Below are 22,703 nucleotides of genomic sequence, written 5' to 3' on the forward strand. Positions count from 1 at the left end.
TGTTTTAGTGATATTTGGTGAAATTGGTTGTAGGTTTTCTGATGGGCTAGGCAATTTTAATAAAACTATCATAGGTAAACTTTGTGACTTGCAGTATTTCCACTTTGGAAATAATTGTAAAGCTTCTAGAATTTTAGAGTTAATATTTTAGAGTATATTTATATACAAGCCTGAAGTTATGTTATATCTAAGACTATTGATTTGAGGCATACATTATTTCACCGAAAAGCACATTTCAACTTCATACATTTTAATTTTATACTGTAATTGCAAAGAAAACCATCAGCTTGTCACTACTGACACCAGACTACATGTGTACCTGTATTTTGGCTTCAATGTGTGTTGCTGGTTTCTTTGCACGTATGTTTGGCTCAGTCAAAATTGCATCTGAAATGCCTTCACTTATAAACAGTCTGAAATTCTGTAGAGGAACATTTGTATCTGATACATCTGGAGTTTCATTGAATGGCAGTTTTGAAAGCTGTCTAAACCTTTTGTTGTACCACCCATATTCAGAAGCGGCATCATAGTCTACAGATGATCACCTCTTTGTCCTTCACTGTCGCTAGAACTAGAATCTGTAATGCTGCCATGGACCATTCTGAAGAACTGTCACTATTACCACCTGACAAATCACTTTTTTCTTCACTCAGTTTATGTTCTGATAGCCGTATACAGCTTTCCTACTGGCATAAACATGATTTTATATGGTTATACCTTTGGGTATATCTCACAATTAATGGTATTTTAGGACTGGAAATGTGATGAGTTATGCACATATCATCAAATATGCTTTTCAACTTTGTAGTTACTTGATGCTGTTCTGATTTCTCATTTATTCATGTCTTTACATTAACTATTTAATTCATTAATTATTGCTGTGAATTTTGTGATCTTTTCTAGCCAATTATTACATCTAGCTTTATCTTTTCAGCATTATGTTCTTTGTATTAAGGTTATTTATGTATTCAGTGTAGTACTGTGACATGTATATTTTAATAATTGTTTTCAAGGACTACATTTTTGTGTATTGGATGTATTAATTGTCACAAACAGTTAACCCAAAAAATAATTTTAAAAAAATTTCACTATTGGAAAACTTGCCGCGGAATTGTCAGGGAATCGATGGAGTGACAAAGGATGCAGCATAAACAATAATCCAACGTTGAGTTTTAAGAGCTTACTTTACAATGTCTACCTGATTTTGTCAATAACAGTGTCTTCAGCTGTCTACAGTACATATAATATCCCATAAATAGGCATTAGAGCAGGCAAACAAACAGAAGTGAAAAATAATAAAATGTGCTGAAAAAAATTAATTGATGTATAGATGGAAAAGGAATACTTTTAAAAAGCAAATAAAAACAATAAATAATCTTAACTATGTTTCTAGGTCTCTTTTGACAGTCGAGCATAATGCCTGTCAAGACAAGTGTGAACATGATGCCTGACTTGATCATGCCACCCATGCCCCAAAAGCCTGTAAGGTCATGATGTAGCAGCCATCTTGGACACATGAAACAATGCAAATTAACCAGCCTAATACTCCAAAATTTTAAATAAAGATAACAAATAACCAAAGCTAGAATAAAAAAATTAAAATATGCTTAACCTTTGTGTTTTTAACCTTACACTAATATCATATAGTATAAGTAATAATTGTAAATTTTCTGTTGGTTGACACAAGGTTGAACTACATTGTTTTTGTGGAGATTTATGTTACAGAACCAGGCATAATCCTAATCAATTACAGTGGTTTGATGAGTTAATTTACATACTTATCCTTCTGTTTTATGCTTTACTTTTCTGTTTTCAGTAAACCATTGTTTATCACCTAAAATGTTAAGCAGGCACTTCCTAGAACTATTTCTAGATTGGAATTTATTTCAGTAAAGAAGTCAATGTGCAAAGCTAATGTATATCTTTGAAAAAAACATCTCCTGCTAGTTGGAATGGACTGATTTGCCATTTTCTTCCTGTGCCAGAGGAATACTATAACTACATTATAAGGGGAAGGTACATCCAAGTAGTAATCTATTGTGGTCAGTCTTACTGACGAAAAGGACGTACTGTGCTTACATATAAACTGACTTTTATTCCCTAGGCAAAAAATATGGTAATGCTTAATTTGCATAGACATATCCACTTTTATAACTTTAGGTTTAACACTAGAATTACCAAACCCTACGGAAAAACTCATAAATCTGGCCCACCTTAAATCCCTTGGCATGACATTGGGTGTAAATTTATGGTACTTGTAAAAGTTTGCTTTCTTTCATTTTTATTCTCTCAGTCATGATTGTTCCCCGTACCCGATCTGACCCTAACTAACAGCGCCAGCATAAATTAACACCTGATCTGACGCTGTTCGTTTTCAAATAATATTGCATTAGTGTGATGATGATTTCTGATTGACAATATTCAGGTCATAAAATGATTTCTTCAAAGTGTCACATATATCTGTCTCGTTCTTTTTTTTTTTTCCGTGCTGTGTTGACATCATGCATCAGAAGGCATGAGCTTATTCAGTGTGAGCAGGAGCACAGTTGCTTTTGCTATAACAAGCTTGACCTGGCGGCGATCAACTCACGTGTACTGTGCAAGGCATGTATGGGGTCCATGGAGAAAAGAAGAGTGTTCATGGCTCACCTTGCAGAGGAACTTCGTTGTCGCTTCAAACTGAGTCAGCATCAGGTGCCCCTTCAATGTAATAGGAACAACAGCATAGTGAGAAGTGTGTACATTGCAACAGGTACACATGTTGTAAATGTAGAAAGGACGGTCCTTGGGTGCGTGGGAACTGTTAACATTTGAATCTGATGATTGCAGTGCGGAACTAACCTTTCTGTACTATTCTTTCCTCTGCATGTCCTGGAGTACAAAAAAAACAGCACCATGCACCAAAATGTGGAGACTGGGCAAGATCAGAAAAAAAACATGTGGTCACTGACTACAACCGCAAGATGGTATGCAAATGAATATGAACAGAATAATGTTGCATCTGTGCCATAATGTTTTCCTGAAATGTAGTATACAAAATGAATAATTCCAAATATCACATATACCTATGTCTCTGTTTTTTGCCTGTGTGGCTTTGAAATCATGGACCATAAGGTGCATACTAATTCAGCGTAAGCAGGAACACTCAATACAAATGAATAAAAACAAATCGAGTGACAATGAGATAGGAATAAGGCAGATTCGCCAGCATTTGTGTGTCAGCTTTTATCCATCCAGATCAGAGAATTTCCAGTTCCATTGTCTCAAAAAACCACTCACATCTACAGTTATTCCCAGTTTCAAATAAAACTATCTGTGTCAGATCCCTGGGGGGACGGTAGTGTGAATCGCGATCGTGACTGAGAGAGTAAAAGTGGGAAAAAAAAAAGCTAACTTTTACAAGTACTATAAATTTACAGCTGCTGTTACAGATGCAAATTAAATATATGTTTATTATATAACATTAACAATAAGAGCAGCTCACTACTCAAAACGGTAAATATAGGAGGCAGTGAGGATCGAACCGGGGGACGCTTGATTACAAGTCAGCAATTCTTAATGCTGTATTTGTATCATCCTTGAACCTTTTGTGAAAGTATTTATTTGATCTTCAGACTTCAGGCTTTACACATTATATAGTTTATGTCTACATTTAGTCATTTATTACTAAAATATGAAAAACGTTTCTGTTTTAACGATGTGTTTACACAGATTATTGTAGAAACAGAACACACACAAAATGCATGTGTTCCAAATAACAATCTATTATTTCCCCTCTAAAACTCCAGCACTTCACTCTCAGATAATGAAGGCTGGAACTGGGACAACTGTGTGCCTGTTTTGCGGCGGTGGGGGGTTGGAATAGTAGCCTGCTTGCTGCTTGTTTTGATCGGCACATTTACAAGACAAAAGATGCTGACGGAGAGGTGCAAAGGGATTTAAGGTGGGCCAGATTTACGAGTTTTTTCGTAGGCTTTGGTAATTCTAGTGTTAATAGGTCCTTTTGACGTCCAATTAATTATTGGCAAAAGTTTTTGGTTTATTATGAGCAGTTTGATAGCATGTCAGATTGATTCTACCCTCATATACTTTTTCATTTATGCTGCAGAATATAGATATTAATCTGATTATAATTCTGTTATACAAGTAGAAACTAGGCACTGTTACTTCTCACTAGATGAAACTATTTGAAAACCAGCCAGCAGTGCATTAAAGATCATTTTATTTTAAAACATAAGCAGGCCACAATATAAATAATAATTTATTCACAGGGCATGTGGCCCTTCCCATTTTAGATGCAGCAGTGAAAGCTTAGAGGTGCTTCATTACTTTAACAGTGTTGTTTGAGCGTATTCAGTTTCTCAATAAGCTTTGTGGATTAAGTAAAACAAGGTAAGTTTGTTTTTTTGGTAAATATGTTAACATTGTGAAATATTGCAGGTTATTTATGCACATAGTTAATTTATGTTATTGAATTAGTACACTGCAGTTGTACATAATTAAAGGTAAACCAACTAATACTGCAAATGTGCAAGTAATACAAGAAAATAAAACAGTGAAATTTCAAAACTTCAAGCACTGAATGTTTAAGATAAAAAAATAAAGCATTAATCATGGAATTGTTTCATTTAATTTCCTGTGATGTAGACCTACAATATAAACATTTAAAATGTACTGTATATGTAATATACTCTACAGTTTTAAATAGTATTTGTCTTAGTTGTCATGTGTCATAAGAAAAAAGAAAAACACAATATTATCAGCATGTTTTAAATAAATATTTTTCATTCACCAAGTATGACTCATTTTACTTAAAACTAATATACAAATGTTGACGCTGCCTCAAGCATGATTCTGTTTTTCAAATTATAAAATGTTTGAAATATATACAGTTTGATCCTTAAATTTAAAAAGTGACAGATTATTTAAAGTTGTTCTCTCTTTCTGTGCAATTTTGTTTTGTATTTTAGGATGATTTATCATCAGTAATTACTTTGGTTAGGGGCTGAGCAGGTATTAATTGCAAAAACAAGAGTTTGTTTTTTTGCCATGTTATTAACTAAATCCTAGTGATTTGCATCATGTATATTTTAGGATCTATAATCTCTACTAATGTAATCTCAGCTTTCTGGAACGTCGATCATTTTGCCTAAGTGCAAAGAAAAAAAAAAAAATCTCCCAGCAGTTGTTCGATTATATAAGGACATGCTGCCTCCAATAATAAATTCAAAATTTAATTCTAATGTTTGGTCTTTGTTTTAACAGTGACAGGTTTGCAGTGGATTGAAGCTTTATGTGATGTGGTTGCCAACTACTGTACTTTTAGGATTTTTTTATACGATTTTCTGTCTTGATGTGCTTATGTACATATAGTCAGGGTTTTATGTATTGAATAGCAAACCAAATTTAGATATTTTGCTGTTTCTGTCAGTGGCAGAATTTGAACCCACAACCTCAGAGTTTGAAGTCTTAGGTCCCAAGCCTTAACCCCCTACACTGCACTCTCCCTGTTGGTAGTTGCAAAAAATGTGTAAAGTATGTCAGCTAGATACATGTAATCAGTTCCTCAGAGAGTTCCTCTCTTTTCAAGTGCTTGGTCTAGAGTGACGAAACTTTTCTGTGGCAGATGGAGTAAGTAGTAAGGCAAAAGCAGAAGGGGTGGAGCGATGGTTAGTCCTAGCTATACAGACATCACAGTGTCTCCAGATCACGCTCTTCGATTTTCTAGGGCAAAAAAAAACTGGTTTAGTGGCAGTGTCACATCCAAATCCTTCCCTGTAATGTTATAGACAACTCGGTCCCTGTGAGACATACTGTATTCCAAGCTTGCATGCTCTACATACCATAAGCTAGTGTGAGCAGTGTAATAAAAAATTAATCTTGTGTGAGATACAATTCTAAAATTATAAAAACATTTCAGTTTTATATAGATATACAGTATGTTTACTGTTTGTTGTTGTTGCCTTTATAACATGCAACAATATATGCTTAAATGTTTTTAGTTATTTAAAAATATTTAAATATTCAATTTATCTCTTTCAGTTTTTCTAAATTTTACTTCTCTGTTATGTTTGGAATTAATTACGTAATTTCAGTGTTTTCATTAATAATATTGTATGTTGAAGCAGCAATAATCTATGATGGTAGTTAATAATCTATAGTACTGCAAGCCAGTACTGTGTATGTAGGCTCCAGCAAATGTGTGTTCAGTTCCCTTTTCCTTGGTTAGATAAATAATACATCTCCTCAATTTGCAAGCTCAGAGATTACACTAACATTAATAATAATAAATTTTATTTATATAAGGCGCTTTTTCTAAGCACTCAAGGACACCGAACAAACAATAAATAAAAAAGCACATTAGAAACAAAATTTAATACATAAGAAAATACAGAAAATATAAAAATGAAAACCAAACAAAGCCACTGTAATCATAAAGAAAAAGCTGTTTTAAGTAGATGGGTTTTAAGTTTACATTTGAAAGTTGAAAATGATTCAGTATTTCTAAGATCAGTAGGTAGTGAGTTCCAGAGCTTGGAAATAGAACGGCTGAATACTCTGCTCCCAATGGTGGTTAGGCAGGCGAGAGGGACGGTCAGATGGATGAAGGAAGAGGATCTAAGGTTACGGGAGGGAATGGCAACATGAAGAAGGTCAGACAGATATGGAGGGGCGAGATTATGAATGGCCTTAACTGTTAACAGCAGAATTTTAAAATCAATTTGAAACTTAATCTGGAGCCAATAAAGATTCTGCAAGACCGGAGTAATATGGTGAATAGATGGGGTTCAAGTATTGATGTGAGCAGCAGAATTCTGGACTAGCTGAAGCTTATGGAGAGATTTATTAGAGAGACCAAAGAGGAGCGAATTGCAAAGATCAGACAAGAAGTAACAAGACTGTGAACAAGAATGGCAGTGGTATGGGGAGTGAGGGAGGGGTGGATGCGATTAATATTATGTTGGTAGAAGAAAGCAGACTGGGTGATATTATTAATGTGAGATTAGAAAGATACTATTAGGGATGACACCCAGACTCTTGACCTGAGGTGAAGGGGAAACAAAGGAGTTATCAATAGCAAGTGAAAGATTATCGGCTTTGGATAATGATGATTTTGTACCAATGAGGAGAAGCTCAGTTTTGTCACTCTTTAATTTAAGAAAATTTGAAGAAAACCAGGATTTAATTTCAGCATTGCAGTCAATAAGCGAAGATGGTGGAAAAGAAGAGGTGGGTTTTACTAGCAAGGTAGAGCTGGGTATCATCACTATAACAATGAAAATTATTGTTATATTTATGAAAGATATTGCCAAGGGGAAGAAGGTAAATAATAAAAAGAGGAGGCCCCAGGACAGAGCCCTGGGGCACACCTGAAGTAACAGCGGTGGGTTGGGATGTGAAAGTTTTAAGATGAATAAACTGAGAGGTAGGATCTGAACCAATCTAGTGGAGTGTGGGTAATGCAATCAAAGATAATCTATTGAGAAGAGTTGTATGACAAAAAGCATCAAAGGCCGCACTCAGATCAAGGATGATGAGAATAGTAATTAAACCAGAGTCGGCAGCCATAAGAAGGTTGTTGGTAATTTTAAGAAGTGCGGTTTCTGTATTGTGGAGACGACGAAAACCAGACTGGAACTCTTCATATAGATTATTATGGGATAAGTGGCAGTGAAGTTGGATAGCTACTATTTTTTCAAGAATTTTGGAGATGAAGGGCAGATTAGAAAATAGGGTGAAAATTATTGAAGTTAGTAGGATTGGCACCAGGTTTTTTCAGTATTGGGGTTACTGTAACAGTTTTAAAAGATGAAGGAATAGTACCAGTAGTAAGAGAAGAGTGAATGATAGCAGAAATAACCAAAACTGTGGGAAGGGGGCCCAGCTGACAAGTAGATGGCTTAGAAAATGAGTGAATAGATGAGTGTAGTTCTGGATATTATTAGTATTTCAGAAATGATAAAGGTATAAACAGTTTTCACTTTGTCATCTCCCTCTGCAGTAACATTGTGATTTTATTTTTAGCTAGATTGCTCTGAAACATACCAGTTTAGAGACAGAACCATAGACTCAATAGGTGCTTTGACTAATTGTATCATTTGTTGGACTAATTATTATAAATAGCTTTTGAATAAAATGATAAAAATAGTAGCTACCACATCCTGTTGCAAGTTGTCTATCACAGTGCATTAGACTCTTAACTGTGATCCTGTGGAGTTAGCATTGCTGTGTAGTAGCTGGAACCTTTCTTCTAGACAAAGCCATCTGCAAATGATCACTGTTTGTAGTACTAGTGATTACTGTTCTGATGATGTGCTACCTGTACCCATTTTTGTATGGCACTGCAAAATTACTCAGTGTTTATTAAATGGCATTCCAATATTCTGTATTCATCATATTGATTTCTAAACTCTGCGGTGGGTTGGTGCCCTGCCTGGGGTTTGTATCCTGCCTTGCGCCTTGTGTTGGCTGGGGTTGGCTCCAGCAGACCCCCGTGACCCTGTAGTTAGGATACTGACCCAGTTAAGACAAACTAGATGTAACAGCAAAGTAACCATACATGCACAGTCCCTTAGTTTACCTAAAGTGTTTAATCTGTACAGTATAAGGGGACACTATAGTTTAAACTAATTACCTTAGATGTCTGAAGTTTTATGCAAATACTTCACTGCCTAGTACACTCAAAGATAAAATAAGGACTATGTACATGCCATTTAAAAAAAGTGTTCATACTTCATAAATAGCTGTTAAAATAAAAAAATAATTCTCTATTTGCAGTAAAAAAAATAACCAATTATATTTTCTTTTGGATTTTTTCATTTTTGACATATTTCTTTAAATACATCTGGTCTGTGTCACCATTAAACATCTGTTTGTCTGTGCTTGTAATCTTCCTGGAAAAAGCAGTCAATTTTGATGATTCTTTTTGTGATCGATAGTGGATCGAGAGTGCAAACTACAGTAATGAAGCAATTCTTCCTGCATTGGTCTGTCATAGCAATCAGACATATAGAGACCTAACTCTACGTCATCTGTTTGGTAAACTGTGACTAACAGATTCATGCAGCAGGTGCTTTTTTATGGACCTGGGACTAGCATTTTTTTGTCTTTTTCCTAGGCATACATTTGACAATATTAAACTGATCAGTATGAAATAAAATGCAATATAGAATATATGGTTGATATGCATCATGCACATCAGTTAAGCCTTAGGAATGCTGTATATAAGACCAGTCACTTGTTATTTGACCAGCACATCATAACATGTATTAAAACAAAAGTAAAAGTGAATTATAGAACAATTGCTTTAAGATAATTTTGCTAAGGTTAAAATTGCAGTTTTTAAGTAGTTATTCCTATTTGGTGTATGTTAACTTTATTTCCATAACAAGTATCATATTTAACGATGCTCGTATAACAAAAATTTAGTACAAATATTCAACAGTGAATTACTTTATACATTAAAATTATCTCCAACAAATATATTCCAGTATTATTCCTGTCATCAGTACACAATCTGAAAAAAAAACACAGTACCTGGAAGATTGGATATTGCTTGCAAATTTAAATCTTAAATCCGTTTGAAGCACATTACTTTCTTAGAGATATGTGGTCCCCGGTATTGATTTCATGCTTGTCACATCAGCTATGGAGCTATTGCAGGAAAGTGCTGAAATAAAAATTGTCTTTGAGTTTACTGAGTGTTTAACTTTCTTTCTTTCTTTCTTTCTTTCTTTCTTTCTTTCTTTCTTTCTTTCTTTCTTTCTTTCTTTCTTTCTTTCTTTCTTTCTTTCTTTCTTTCTTTCTTTCTTTCTTTCTTTCTTTCTTTCTTTCTTTCTTTCTTTGTATTAGAGTAATGTTACTATTCCTCTTGAGTGTCCTATACAGTGAGGTGACTAAAGAAAACTGGTATCAGGAAAGATATCCAGCCTTAAAGATCTCTGCTCCATTACCCGCTTTATAATGGCATGGACATGGTGCAGTCCATAGTACCGTGTGGGAATCCCCATTTGCCTACATCAATCAAGATCTTGGGTGACCCCTGCCAATTCACAGGCAGAAAAAAACTAATTTATGATGGGATGGGAGATGAAGGGAAGTGTTGTGACATAAATGTTTTGGTTTATGATAGAAAAATTGAGGCAAGTGGTAAAGACCAGGGGTCTCATGTATAACGCCTTGCGTAGAATTAACGTTAAAGTATGGTGTAAGGACGAAACTAGAAATGTGCATACACACAAAAAAATTCAAATGCATAAAACTGTGCATAAGCTAAGCTTTATGTACTCTCCCTATATAAATCTGTGAATTTCAATGCACCTACCTCCCCACCCTGACTCCACACAGATTTTTCCCTATTTGAATATGCAAATCAATATAAATAGCCCCTTCCCTTCTGTTCAGTGTTTTGTTAAAAGACAATGGTAGAAGCATGTGGAAAAAAAAATAAATGGAGGTCCTGCTCACTGAAGTGGAGGTTTCATTCCAAAGTCATGCAGGTTAGGGGATTTGGTGATCGTAAATAGACACTACTAGTGTATTTGTGTTCTTGTATTCACCTTGTGATAACCTGGAGCCCCGTCCAAGGATTGTTCCTGCCTCAAGCATGATGCTTGCTGGGACGGATGTCAACCTGGACGGAATAATTAAGCGTGTATAACGAAGATTTTTCAATTTATAGCTAGTTTTACTATCACATAGACATTTATTGTGTGATGAATGGTTATGTGGAGAAAGAAAAAGAAAGGACAGGAAACTGGGATTTGGTGTGTTTGATAGAGACATAGTGGCTGCAGTAAAGAAAGCCCGCTCAGAAGAACATCCATTGAATTCTGTGTCTGTGTCTCCTACCACCAGCTCACAAACCTTACATTTACACATTATTTCAATTGAACCAGTGGGAATACTCAGTCATACATCTAGAATTTGGAGCCTCGTCACAACTGCAATAAATGTTCTCTGCATTGAATGTACAGCTGCTTTTTGCAATCACTTTTTAGAGATATGGTGTGGCAAGGTATGGATGAATGTTCTTCTGGTTTGCGGTTCTCTATTGAAGCAGTACTGTCTCTGTCAGATGTACCAACCCCCAAATCCTGTCCTTCCATTTTCTTTCTCCAAGTAAACAATCATCACACAACAACCCTCTGTAGTAAATGTAAAACCAGCTTTAAGCTTAAATCTCCGATTCTTTAAATCTTTTAAGGAACATTGAAAATCTTCATTATACATGTTTAATTTTTCCATCCTCCCCACTCCCTTTCTCTGCTGTGCTGCTTCTCTGCTACTATCAGATAAGTTTTCCTCTCTACTATGCTAAAATACTCTTGTGACAAACTCCTTCATATTAAACAGTTTGTCCAGAGCAAATGGTCAGACTGGAATGTCCTAAAAGACCATGGTATTGTGTGGCACCCAAAATATTTACATCGCGGGTCAGGTCGCCGCCACAGCCGGGCTGCGAATGAAAAGTTCACTGACAGCGTTTGCTCAGGAATATGCCATCCTACTCATGGCTTTGGAAATAGGAGTGTCAGTGTGCCAAATCTGCAATATGTTCAAATAAACTCTGGTCATGGATCTGTGCACAACGAACCCACATCGGCTAATATTGCATTGTTTAACTCAAGAACTCTTAATGGAAAAGCACTGTTGCTATCAGAATTCATTATAGACTCAAACCATGACTTGCTATGCTTAACAGAAACTTGGCAAAAACCAAATGATTTTACATCTGTCACGGAGGTGACCCCACCCGGATATATTTTTAAAAGGACAGCTTCCAGCCATTGTTTTAACCTCGTTGTGTTTTTTTTTTTTTTTAAAGGACTTTTTTCTATTTATTGGATTTTAACCTTCATCAGTTCACTTGTTTTATTGGATTATTTATTTAAAGATTTTTGAGATGCACTGCACTATTTATTTGAACACTTGTTTTGTTTTGTTGGTTTTAAATAAAAGCACTTTGCACTTTTTGCACCATCCCCTTGCTTTGTTGTGCCTCACTGTCTAGCTCATCGGTGACATTACCGACGGTGTAGGGTTCAAGGGCTCCCAGAAGCAAGATGGGCGCTTGGAGTAGAACCCACATCGTCACAGTCACATGAAGCAGTTAAACTTTTAGAGCAGGTAATGAAGGTGGTTGAAAGGAATATAGGATCAAATGAAAGTTAATGAAATGCATTTTGTCTTCATGCGTGGGAAGGGAAAAAAAGGTACAAAAGTTTAGATCCCTTTTTAAAGGAAGTTTTTGGTATTCACATATTTTAAAAAAAGATGTCACCAGTTTTTATTCATGGCATTTTTGTTACTCACATATGTATCGGTTACTGTATATACTGTGTATAAATTGGGTCTTGAAACCCGAAAAATCGATCATAAAATCAGACCTGACTTTTACACCTGTTCAAAAATACGATACCTACATTTTTTTTTTTTTTTTACATCTTCTTGCTTCCTCCAATCTTGAACCAGTTTCTCAGACACATTAAATTTTGTTGCAGCAGTGCAGTTACCAATTTCTTTTGCTACTTCAATGACTTTTAATTTAAAACCAGCTTCATATTTTCTTCTGATCGAACACTCCATCATAGATAAGGGATGCTCTTATGATAAAGGTGCATGAGGGTTTGAGATACAAAAAACACGAAACAGAGCAAACGTCGCTTCATAATAGTTTGTGTATTACCGTGTGATCACGTAGGCACAATACATAGGAAAAAAAAGTCAGTGTGCTCCATGGTTACTCTCTCAGGTGGGCGTTAGCATATCATAACCTCTTGGACCAATAGCATGAGTTTTCCGCATTCAACTTATACGACCAACATTAAAAAATACCAGAAATTATACGGTAAAATCAAGCCCCGACTTATCCGCGGGAGAACTTAAACGCAAGTATACATGGTATACTCTCAAAGAGCTAACATTGTGTTAAAGAATAAGCATATTTTATGGTGTCAGATACAGAACATTATGTTTAATCTGCTTTGAATATATAATTTGCTTTCTCTCTTCAGGATGACATCATTTAAAAAAAAATTGGGGGGCACTCCGCCAAGCTGCATAAACCCAGAAAATGATTGTTAAACGTTTTATGGTAATGATGATAAATATGATGATTTAACAGGTGCACAACTCTTAAATGTTGTTTATTTGATTTACTCCAATACAGCAGGAAAACGTACATTAAATATGCTGGGCAGTAATTTAATTTGAGTCAATAAATAAGCATGCAGAGGCCAGAAGGTTTATTCACTTAACAAATATGAAAATAATTATTGATCATTGTTTCATAGTGTAACTTTTGAAATGTTGATTGTTTGAGTATTCTCCCTTTGAGGAACATAATTAAGTTCATGTTTAGTGTGTTATGAGTCTGTGAAGTAGTTTGCTTTTGAATGCAATTTTTACTTTGCAGAGCAAAGATTATGGGGCTGCAATGCTGAAACTGTATTTCTTTCATAATAGCCTCCAGCTGCGAAATAGACTAAGAGCTGACTTCAGTAAAATGTAATTAAAAGAATTTATTTTGTTTGACATTTTGTCACAAGTCTGTAAATTATTATTGGGCTATATTTGATATCTTGTATCTTGCTTTACTTTACTTTTTGCATTTCACATTATTGTACCTCAATAGATATGTTTGATTTCATCATGAATCAAGTGACTCGTGTATAGAATGTACATTTCTCATAAAATCCTTTCTATAAAATTATTTGTTTTTGTGTTTATTTTTCTTTTATTGCCTCACATATCTCTTAAAATAAAAGAAAAACTTTGTGCTTTTTTTTTTTTTTTGAAAGAATCGAGAAGTATAATAATGTAATGCTTTATAAGAAAATGTAATATTTAAAGTTAATAGTATCTGCTGCAATGGTATTGATTACTTTGGTGCCTTAGGTTGTGCATTCTTTATTTTCTGCACCAACAGCACTCACCATTTATTTATTCAAGACTGCAGAGGAAACACAGAATTTAAATCTGGGTAAACGTTTAATTCTTATTTTATTGAACAGGAAGCATCTTTCATGGCTGAAAATGTATTTAGCTCCTTATGCAGTAGTAATGGATTACTACTTTAATCAATGATTATCAACATTCTGCAGAGATTTGTTCTGATGACAGCAGTATCTCCGATGTCACATTTCTTTGCTGTAATAAATGACTTACCACACCGTGTGTCGTATTGGAAGATCAAAAAAATGCAGGCAGCTTCAGTGGTATCTTTGAGAGTATCATAGCTATTGCTAATTTTCGCTTCACAATGAGACTGTGATGAATCTGCCTGTTTGGAAATAGCTGATTGGATTTCCTTTGCCATGTTTGCTGGAGTTTTACAGTTTCTACTTAACACATTGCACTCAGGGACAGGTAATTGGAAAAAAGGTTATGTACGGCAGTAGTACCTTCATTATGTATGAACAGATTTCCTTTTAAGAGTTTGTACTTTATCTAGTATTTGTGTGTGTGTTTTTTTGTTTTTTGTAAACTGGTTTAATTAATGATGATCTTTCAAATTGTAAATACAAACATAAACATACAAGTTACATAACTTTAGTTGTTATTAAACTGGCTTCAGTGGCTGCATGAGGTTTTGTACTGTTAAAACAAACTTATGCTGAGATTAACATTTAGACAGTAGATGATATATAAATGGTGCTGTCATATCTGCTGCTTTCAGCTGCTGTCTTTGGAAGAAGACAGTTGGTCTGCCCCTCGCCGGAACAATGCTGCGGTTAGTAGACCTCTTAGTTCTCATATAAAAACTTTTTCATGCTGTAATTTTCATTAGTAATAGAATGTGAGGAATACTTCTAAATGCTTTATAATGTTATATAAAGTTAAATAGATGATGTTCTAATAAGACAAAAACTAAAATTTAGTTGCTATGAGCCGAACCATTACATTTTCACACTTTCAGTTTTTATATTGTCAAGATTAGATTAATTAGCCATCATTAAAAATGAAAGCTTAAATTTGGCTCATTGACCGTCTTCAGTTATAAAAGAAAAAAAAATACTCTAAAAGTATTGGTTATTTTTGCAGCTGTTCACATTTACATATGGAACCAAATTAAAATGTGAAATTGTATTGACAGCCAAATTTGGGCATAACGATAATGTAGATCTATATGAAATGTTATTGTAGCTCTTAAAATGGCAGGATATGACATTATAAAGAAACTATCAGTAACTCTGTTAAAGCAGGGCATTTGTTTTTAAGACAACTTTTTTCAAACACACAAAAATTATAATAATAGTATTTTCCAATGAGGTCTCTATTGACAATCATTTGATATCTGCTGAGGCTGCTTTGCCTTCCTCAGAATTCTGGAAAAATACAGTTTTGTTACCATTTAATATTTCTCTTTTTTTTCTCTTTGTTAAAGATGCTATGCTATAATGATATATCATTATATTATAATATATATTATATTTTTTTTGGCCATTGAAGTATTACTTATATATCCTGTCATTTCACTCTTTGAATAACTCATTGTGTGGTGCACAATTGGCTAGTGTCAATTGTATGATCTAAATATGAATTACAAGGATTTTTAATAAATTTCAGACAGCATGGTGGCCCTCTGCTGCCTCACAAAAAAAAAAAAAAAAAAAAATCTGCAAATGGATATTAAATTGTTACATTTATGCATTTAAGTTGTTGTATTTATATGGTGGGATTTGCCAGGAAAGGTTACTTTAAACTAGATACTGCATAAACAATTATCCTTTGAAAGTAACAACAGTATAAACCTCTCAGTATGTTCATAACTGTTTTGTTTTATGTCTTATTTGAACATAGTGTATATATTGTTCTTTTCAGGATGGAAATGAAGAGCCTAAAAGGCATCAAAATATTTTGCTGCTAACAGCTTTACGACAGCAAAGAATATAATATGAATATGAAAAATCATTCATAAAAATTGTGCTTACTAAACAGAATACCTAATTTAAAATGAGTAATCAATTAAAGATCAGGATAGGCTACTAATTGTAATCTTATAATTTAGGGATTGAAAATAAACAAATAAATATGTATATTTTTTTAATATTGTCTTTTGCACCTACATAGCTCATTGACTATGAAGTTATTTTGCTTTAGGGTTCTTTAATTTGTATATTCAATAATGTTCTATTCCTGAGTAGCAGCAACTAAAAGGATCATTGCTTAAGCATACACTAATGAGTGCCAGGCTGCAAAGATCAATATGATAGAGTCTGTTTAAAATACTGTGCAAAACGTAATGCTGATGTGTTGTGATGTGATGGAATAATCTATATATATATTGCATTACTGGTCTAAAATTCTAATTCTAGCAGTGTGGCTTGTCAAGGGGAAATGGAAATGACAGATGTGCTGCAACAGAAATGTAATAATATGTAGCTCATTGAACATTTTGAATATTAATAAGTTTAAAATAACGGAGTTATTTTTTTTATCAAAAATGATAACAGAAAGATGGTTATTGATGGTGTAAAGATAATACGGCTGCCTAAAATATTTATTAAAAGTTGGTTGTAATTAATAAACTATAGATGTTTTTTTAATCTGCAGTGTAAAAATAATCTACTTGTATATTTTGACTTCTAATTTTTAAGACTATTTGCATGCTTTTGAAAAGTATTGAAGTAGGAATAAATTGAGCAGTTTAAAATTCTTAGCACACTGAGCAATGTTTTTAAGGGTTCCTTAAGCAAGACTACTTTTAAGTTAAATAGAAAAAGAAGTAATAAAAACACTTTTTTCCAAAGGAATGCTTACTTTTTTCTGGCTTCAATTAGAAACTGACAAATATTCTCATGGAGAACATTTAGTCTGAGGCCAAGGATTGTTCTTAATGAGAATGTTCACGGCACTTGAACCTTAAGATATTGGGACTTTGCGCAGCTTTCTAGATGCCATGTGAGACAAGACGCGGAAGGGAAAGCAAGGTACTATAGTATTTCAGTAATTGATAGTAGAATGAAAAATGATACTGTAATATCACTCAAGATCAGACCAATATTGTGCTGCAACCTAAATAGCAATAATCAATCTAGTAGGACTTTAGTAAATTTCTACCATTTAAATGCTCCTATAGCTCAAGGCATTGCCAGTTGAATAACCAATTGAAAATTTTAAATAACATACTTACAAAAATGTAAACTATGGGTAATAATGTGTAAGCTCAGTCACAGGGGTATGAAATAACACTTCTGCTGTTAGCTGTTTTCATTTATGGTCTTTATCTTTTTCTTCTACATTTTCTTACTTCATTTTAATATCAAAGTTAATTTTCTGTTTTGCACAGATAGGTTCATCCTTTGAAAACCTATTCCTCCAATCAGGTCGAATGTAACTAGAATTTGACGGTCGTTTTTCAAATGAGATTGTTTGTGGTTGTTTAAAAAGAATCATATTTTAAGTCTTCTTTCTGGACTATTATTTTAGTATAAAGTTGCATTTGTGGTGTTGTAATCCTTTATAGTAGTTTTTGTATTCTAGATCCCTCAACACAAACCAAAAATGTGAATGGTACATAGAGTGTCCTTCTGTGAATGTATTTGAATTTTGTGTGACATGCTCCCAGCATCCCAGCTAGGATTGGTTAACTGCCTTGTATCAAGTGCTACATGGATAGACACAGGCTCAGCTCATCTCTGTATTTAAATAAGATGGATTACTTCATATTTAGAATTGTAAACATTAAAAGGTGTAGATAACCAGCTGTGTGAAACTGGAAGATAATGCAGGAAGGAACTGACGCTCATCTTTAATATTATTTACCTTTCTCTCCTTGTTCCTTTTCTTTGCTGCAGTGTTGATGCAGTTTAGTAAGACTATTAACATTTTAATCTTCCTCAAATCCTCAAGCTATTCTGTAGCTGCATGTATAGCCCATAAGAGCTAATTGAAATCCACATACAGTTGACACTTTGTGACAATCAGATGGAATAGGGAAAAGGGCTGGGGCACCAACACAGTAAACTTTGTTTAATTGGAACACATAGTAATGAAAAAAAATGGAATAGGTAAACAGTGAAGCAAATGTTCTTTACCTAAACCTTATTATACAGCTAATGTAAAGTCACAAGATCTAACTTATGGGCTGGATAAAGAACTTCCAATCATATTTAATCAAATTTATTGGCTTCACTGTTAAATGACAGAAAATTAAGAAAGAGGGGTCCCCCCAACTGCACCTTATGATTTTCTTAAAAAAGAAAGTAATTTAAAAAAGTTCATTACTTTTTTCAGATCAGTATATTAGCTTTATGTAATAGCTTGTATTAAGTTCAAATTCTTGATGCTTACTTACAGAGGGGTGAAGTCCTATGCTCCTCCTCAACACTCTAGTCTGCTGATGAATGGTGTTTTGATTATGTCACCTGTGTGTTGCATCAACACTCAATCTAGACTTGTGTAGTTTCTAGCTAGTGAAATGAGCTGCCCACCTCCATTCAAAATTCTGACTCCCTCAATGTGTTTCAGGCTATGACCACACTACCACATTTTCATTTGAAAACTTTTTTTTTTAAACAAAAATGATCCCCGTTCACACTGGCATTTTCTCATTGTTTAAAAAATATTCCCTGTACATACTGAAACTCCCAGAAATGCATGTGACAGTGAAGTTTGCCTACACTGGACATGCACACATTGATGGGAATCAACTTGAAGGGACAGTGTGGTGAAAGTTAAGAGCCAAGTGAAAATCAGATTTCCATGTACTTTATTCACTTTCCAAATTCTCAGCACAGGCAGGGCTCTGACATCATGTTCACAATATAGAAAAATTAAAGAAATTCCTTAAGGAACCACAGCGAATTGCCACCATGTCACATTACTGCGCTGATTACAGTTAAAAGTAACAGCCAACTGCTGCCTTGTCATTAAATAAAACAAAGCAAATGAAAGCAATACTTTAATAATAAAAAAGTATTTAGCACCATAGTTCATTTGCAAGCCCACACCAATCGGAGCTCATCTTGTACAAAAGAGCATTTATAAAACTCAGTAGAGGAAATAAATTAATAAATTGGGGTCGCTGTTTGGTTAAAAAATGAAATTGCATGATTACAATTTTTATTCAAAATTAACTATTAATCACAATTGTCATATTTTTTTCAAGCATATTAATATTTTTATATTAAGAAGAAATAACTATAATTTCTAATACAAAACCGTTTTAATAATCACTGCCTATACATATTAAATTATTCTAGTTAGTTTATTGAACAGTTTTTGCAACAAAAACAATTGAATAAACAATGTAACACTAGTCAGTCAAATGAAGATTTTTCTTTATTATTTTGAGCCATAGAACAATGCAAATTAGTCTAGCACTTTGATTGATTGGTTCTGTCAATAACTCTGTCTTTAAAATAACATGAAGATGAAAAATAAGACAGATTTTCTGACTATTTATTCAGCCAGTTGCTTAAGCATACCTGTTTGTTTACACTAGTTGTTCACTGGGTGATATCCAACTAAAGAAAACAGATGTCCTCAAAGGACCATTGTTGAAGTATTACTTTTACAATTAAGTGTCATTACTTACAAAAAAAAGTTTTATAGCTTCTTATTATAATATATAATGTGTTACAAATAGTGCTTTCTCTTAAATGATTTTTTCTTCTAGTAGAAATGTGAAACCCATATGGGTAATCTAAATAAATCCATCTCCTTCAACAAAGGGGGGAAAAAATAAAAAGAATATTACAACATTCATTGTATTCATTAATTAATATTTAATGCTATTCATTTTATTATGCAGATTTTATTGCTACTTATTTCAACCGTTAGTTTTTTTTTTTGTGATTGTGTCAGTTCTAGCATTGAGTACAGTAGAACATCATTTCCAACAAAATAATATTCTAACTTTAAATGTAATTGTCAGCTCTTCTAAATTAATAAAATACTGTATCGCCACAACTTTTGACATCCTTGGATATTCTGTGACACTGCATCTGAAACTAGAGTTTTAAATATTAAAATTTATTTGATGTTCAGCTATAAATAGTTTGTTTTAATTTTTGGTAATGAGAATGTTGTACTGAAGTTGGGTTGGGTTGAGTTGAGTTTGCCTACCACCACTGACTGATGCCACCTGGTGTCCCTTTACAAGGACAAAAGGTTGAAAGGCTTAATTTGAATATTATCAATTGTAGTGATTGTCTGCATTAGCTGTGTATACAACCATATAAATAAAAAGGAATAAAAGTGCTTTCTTCAACAAGAAAGTGTGTCTATTTGTCACAATATGTTTAGTCCATGTGTTGTGAAGTAAATACGGTTTATTCCATTGTTATATCCTCAACCTAACTGCAGATTTGCTTGATGAACACTAGTTGCTGTGACACCTAATCACACTGTTTTAACATATCTATAGCAAAAAGCTGAATTAAACCTAAAATGACTATTTATAGGTCTTTGTTATAAGATTACGCACAGCACACTCATTTCTAATCAGATTTGTGATTGAACCCTGCAAAGGATTTGTGTAGTGTCTTGCACCCAGTGCTGCTGCAATGAAAAGTAATTGGACTATGTAACGCACATAACTTTTAATGTGTTACCCCCAGCACTGCAAGGAACAATAGTGGCCGGGGAAGCTAAATATTCTTTAGCTAATTTACCCAGGAATAGCTATTTTGTCTTCCTGTAGCCAATTTGTAGTTTAAGTCTCTATAGATCAACATCTGATTTTGTGGTGGAGGAGTGAGGCATCAGTGGCTTATCTGCAGAGTCTGATGACAGTTTGTGCATTTGAGGTTTCTTTTAGGGTGTGTGTGGATCATTATGGAGATCATAATCAAGAAACAATACAAGAAACGATCAAGTGCTAGTGACCCACTATTACTATTAATAACTAATTACTATTACTATTATAATTAATTTGGTACCTCTTCATTAACAAAGTATTAAATTTGGTCAGATTAACCAGATTAAATGAACACATTTAGGGGCTGTGTTTTTAAAAAAAAAAATTGTAACACATTAATTGCACAAGTTGACAGTGAGTAATCAGTAACTGTAAAATAAATAAATGTCTATATCGTAGTTTTAATGAATTGTGCTTTTGTGTATCTCTCTGTCCAGTACTATTGTGAGCTCAGCTGCATTCTACACCCATTCACTTCAACTGCCTTGTTAATAGTTTTGCTGTGCAATGCACTCCTACTTACTGAACAGTTTAAGTTTAAATAATAAACATTAATTAGTGGCTGTCAGGTTATTTACAACATGATTTTCACCGGACTTCGAATTTTTCATTACAATGATGACTCCACTGGCCACATGATTTATCGTAAAACTGTAGTGACCGGTAAGTAATTTTCTGTTTATGCTTCTGTGCAGCATTCAAACTTTGCAAAACCAAATTCAGATGCATACAGGTAAGCAGCACAACATAGAAAGCAACTCTTTTCTGTCCACTATATTGGAAAGTGTTTTACTTCTCTGGGGGGTGACCAATCAGGAAATAAGACATAATGAACAGAATCCAATCAGCGAAAGGCCACAAAACAAACATGAACCAAGCAGAGCATGATTAGAGTACCTGTTTCAGAAAACTGTGTTTATATCCATCTGCACCAAAACGCTGATGTTTTCAGAAATATATCTCTCTAAGGAATGTTTTTTAAAATCTTTGTTTTTGGGGGTCAAAAATGATGGGGTAGTATGGGTGAAAGGCCAACTGTATCTAGTTTTAAATGAAAACGCATTATTGTGGGGTATAAAAAGAATTTGAAGACTCTTGTTTTGTGAATTCCTCTCTGTTTTGTTTTGTATGCTAGGAATTGTAAGTAGCCCGTGTTTTATTCAGAGCTTGTCACTTGTGGTGTTCAATTTTGTAACATGTCCCATAACACTTGTTCCTAAATAGTCTCTCATACTGATGTTTACTCAATTGTTTTTGACCTCTTTTGTCAATGAAAGGGGTGGCTGTGCAAATAAATGTAAATGCTTCTGGTCCTTTGTATTGCAAACAGGCACTCAACATCAATGTACTTTAATTAAAAAAAACATTCATTTAGTTTGCTGGAAATAAAGTGGATTTTTAAAATTCACAATGTTATTCCATTGGATGAATTGAATGTTCTTTTTTTTAATAAACCCAATTGAGCGGTTCTAATTTTAAAACTGGACTAGGTATAACCCAGCATAATATAATAAAGTGATCAGGATATTCAGGACCCCAAGGAAGGGACCAGTCTAACTTTGAACGAGCAACTGTCTTCACATCCCTGGGGTCATTTCTGCTTCTCTTAGAAGATCATAGGATATACTTAGTAGTCCACTTTCTATAATTTGATGGTAAGCCTAGTGGGTATAAGTCCCATATACTGTATATGGAAGCTAATTGTCTTGGCCATAATTTCCAGCTTGTGACTTTACATTGCAGTTGTTTCCACACATTTTTTCTTTTACTTTTGGTTTGATCAAATATTTGTTTCTCTTGGTACATTATCCATCAGCTGTAATTTTTGTAGATGACAGAGTGGGCTTATCTAAAAAATCTGCAGTATTACGCTTCCATCTTATGAACAGAGTTCTCAGTCACCCTGGAATGGAGTGTAATAGCTGCACTAACCAGGGTAGCAGTGAATATAAAGTCAGTAGGAAAACAGGGATGGTAAGAGTAAAGCATAGAGGAACAGCCAGTAGTTGAGAGTATGCAGTGTTTTTGTGGCACTTGTAGCAAGAAAAATGAGGAA

At 34.1% G+C, this 22,703-nt stretch overlaps 1 protein-coding gene across 36 annotated transcripts in view; it reads left to right on the forward strand.

The window, feature by feature from the left end:
• Positions 1–22,703, forward strand: part of rims1b (regulating synaptic membrane exocytosis 1b) — a 459,598-nt gene that overhangs the window by 272,623 nt on the left and 164,272 nt on the right. The gene's annotated exons all lie outside the window — the stretch shown is intronic.

Source organism: Erpetoichthys calabaricus, chromosome 15 (assembly GCF_900747795.2).
Source record: "Erpetoichthys calabaricus chromosome 15, fErpCal1.3, whole genome shotgun sequence".
In the NCBI taxonomy this organism is placed as follows: domain Eukaryota; kingdom Metazoa; phylum Chordata; class Cladistia; order Polypteriformes; family Polypteridae; genus Erpetoichthys; species Erpetoichthys calabaricus.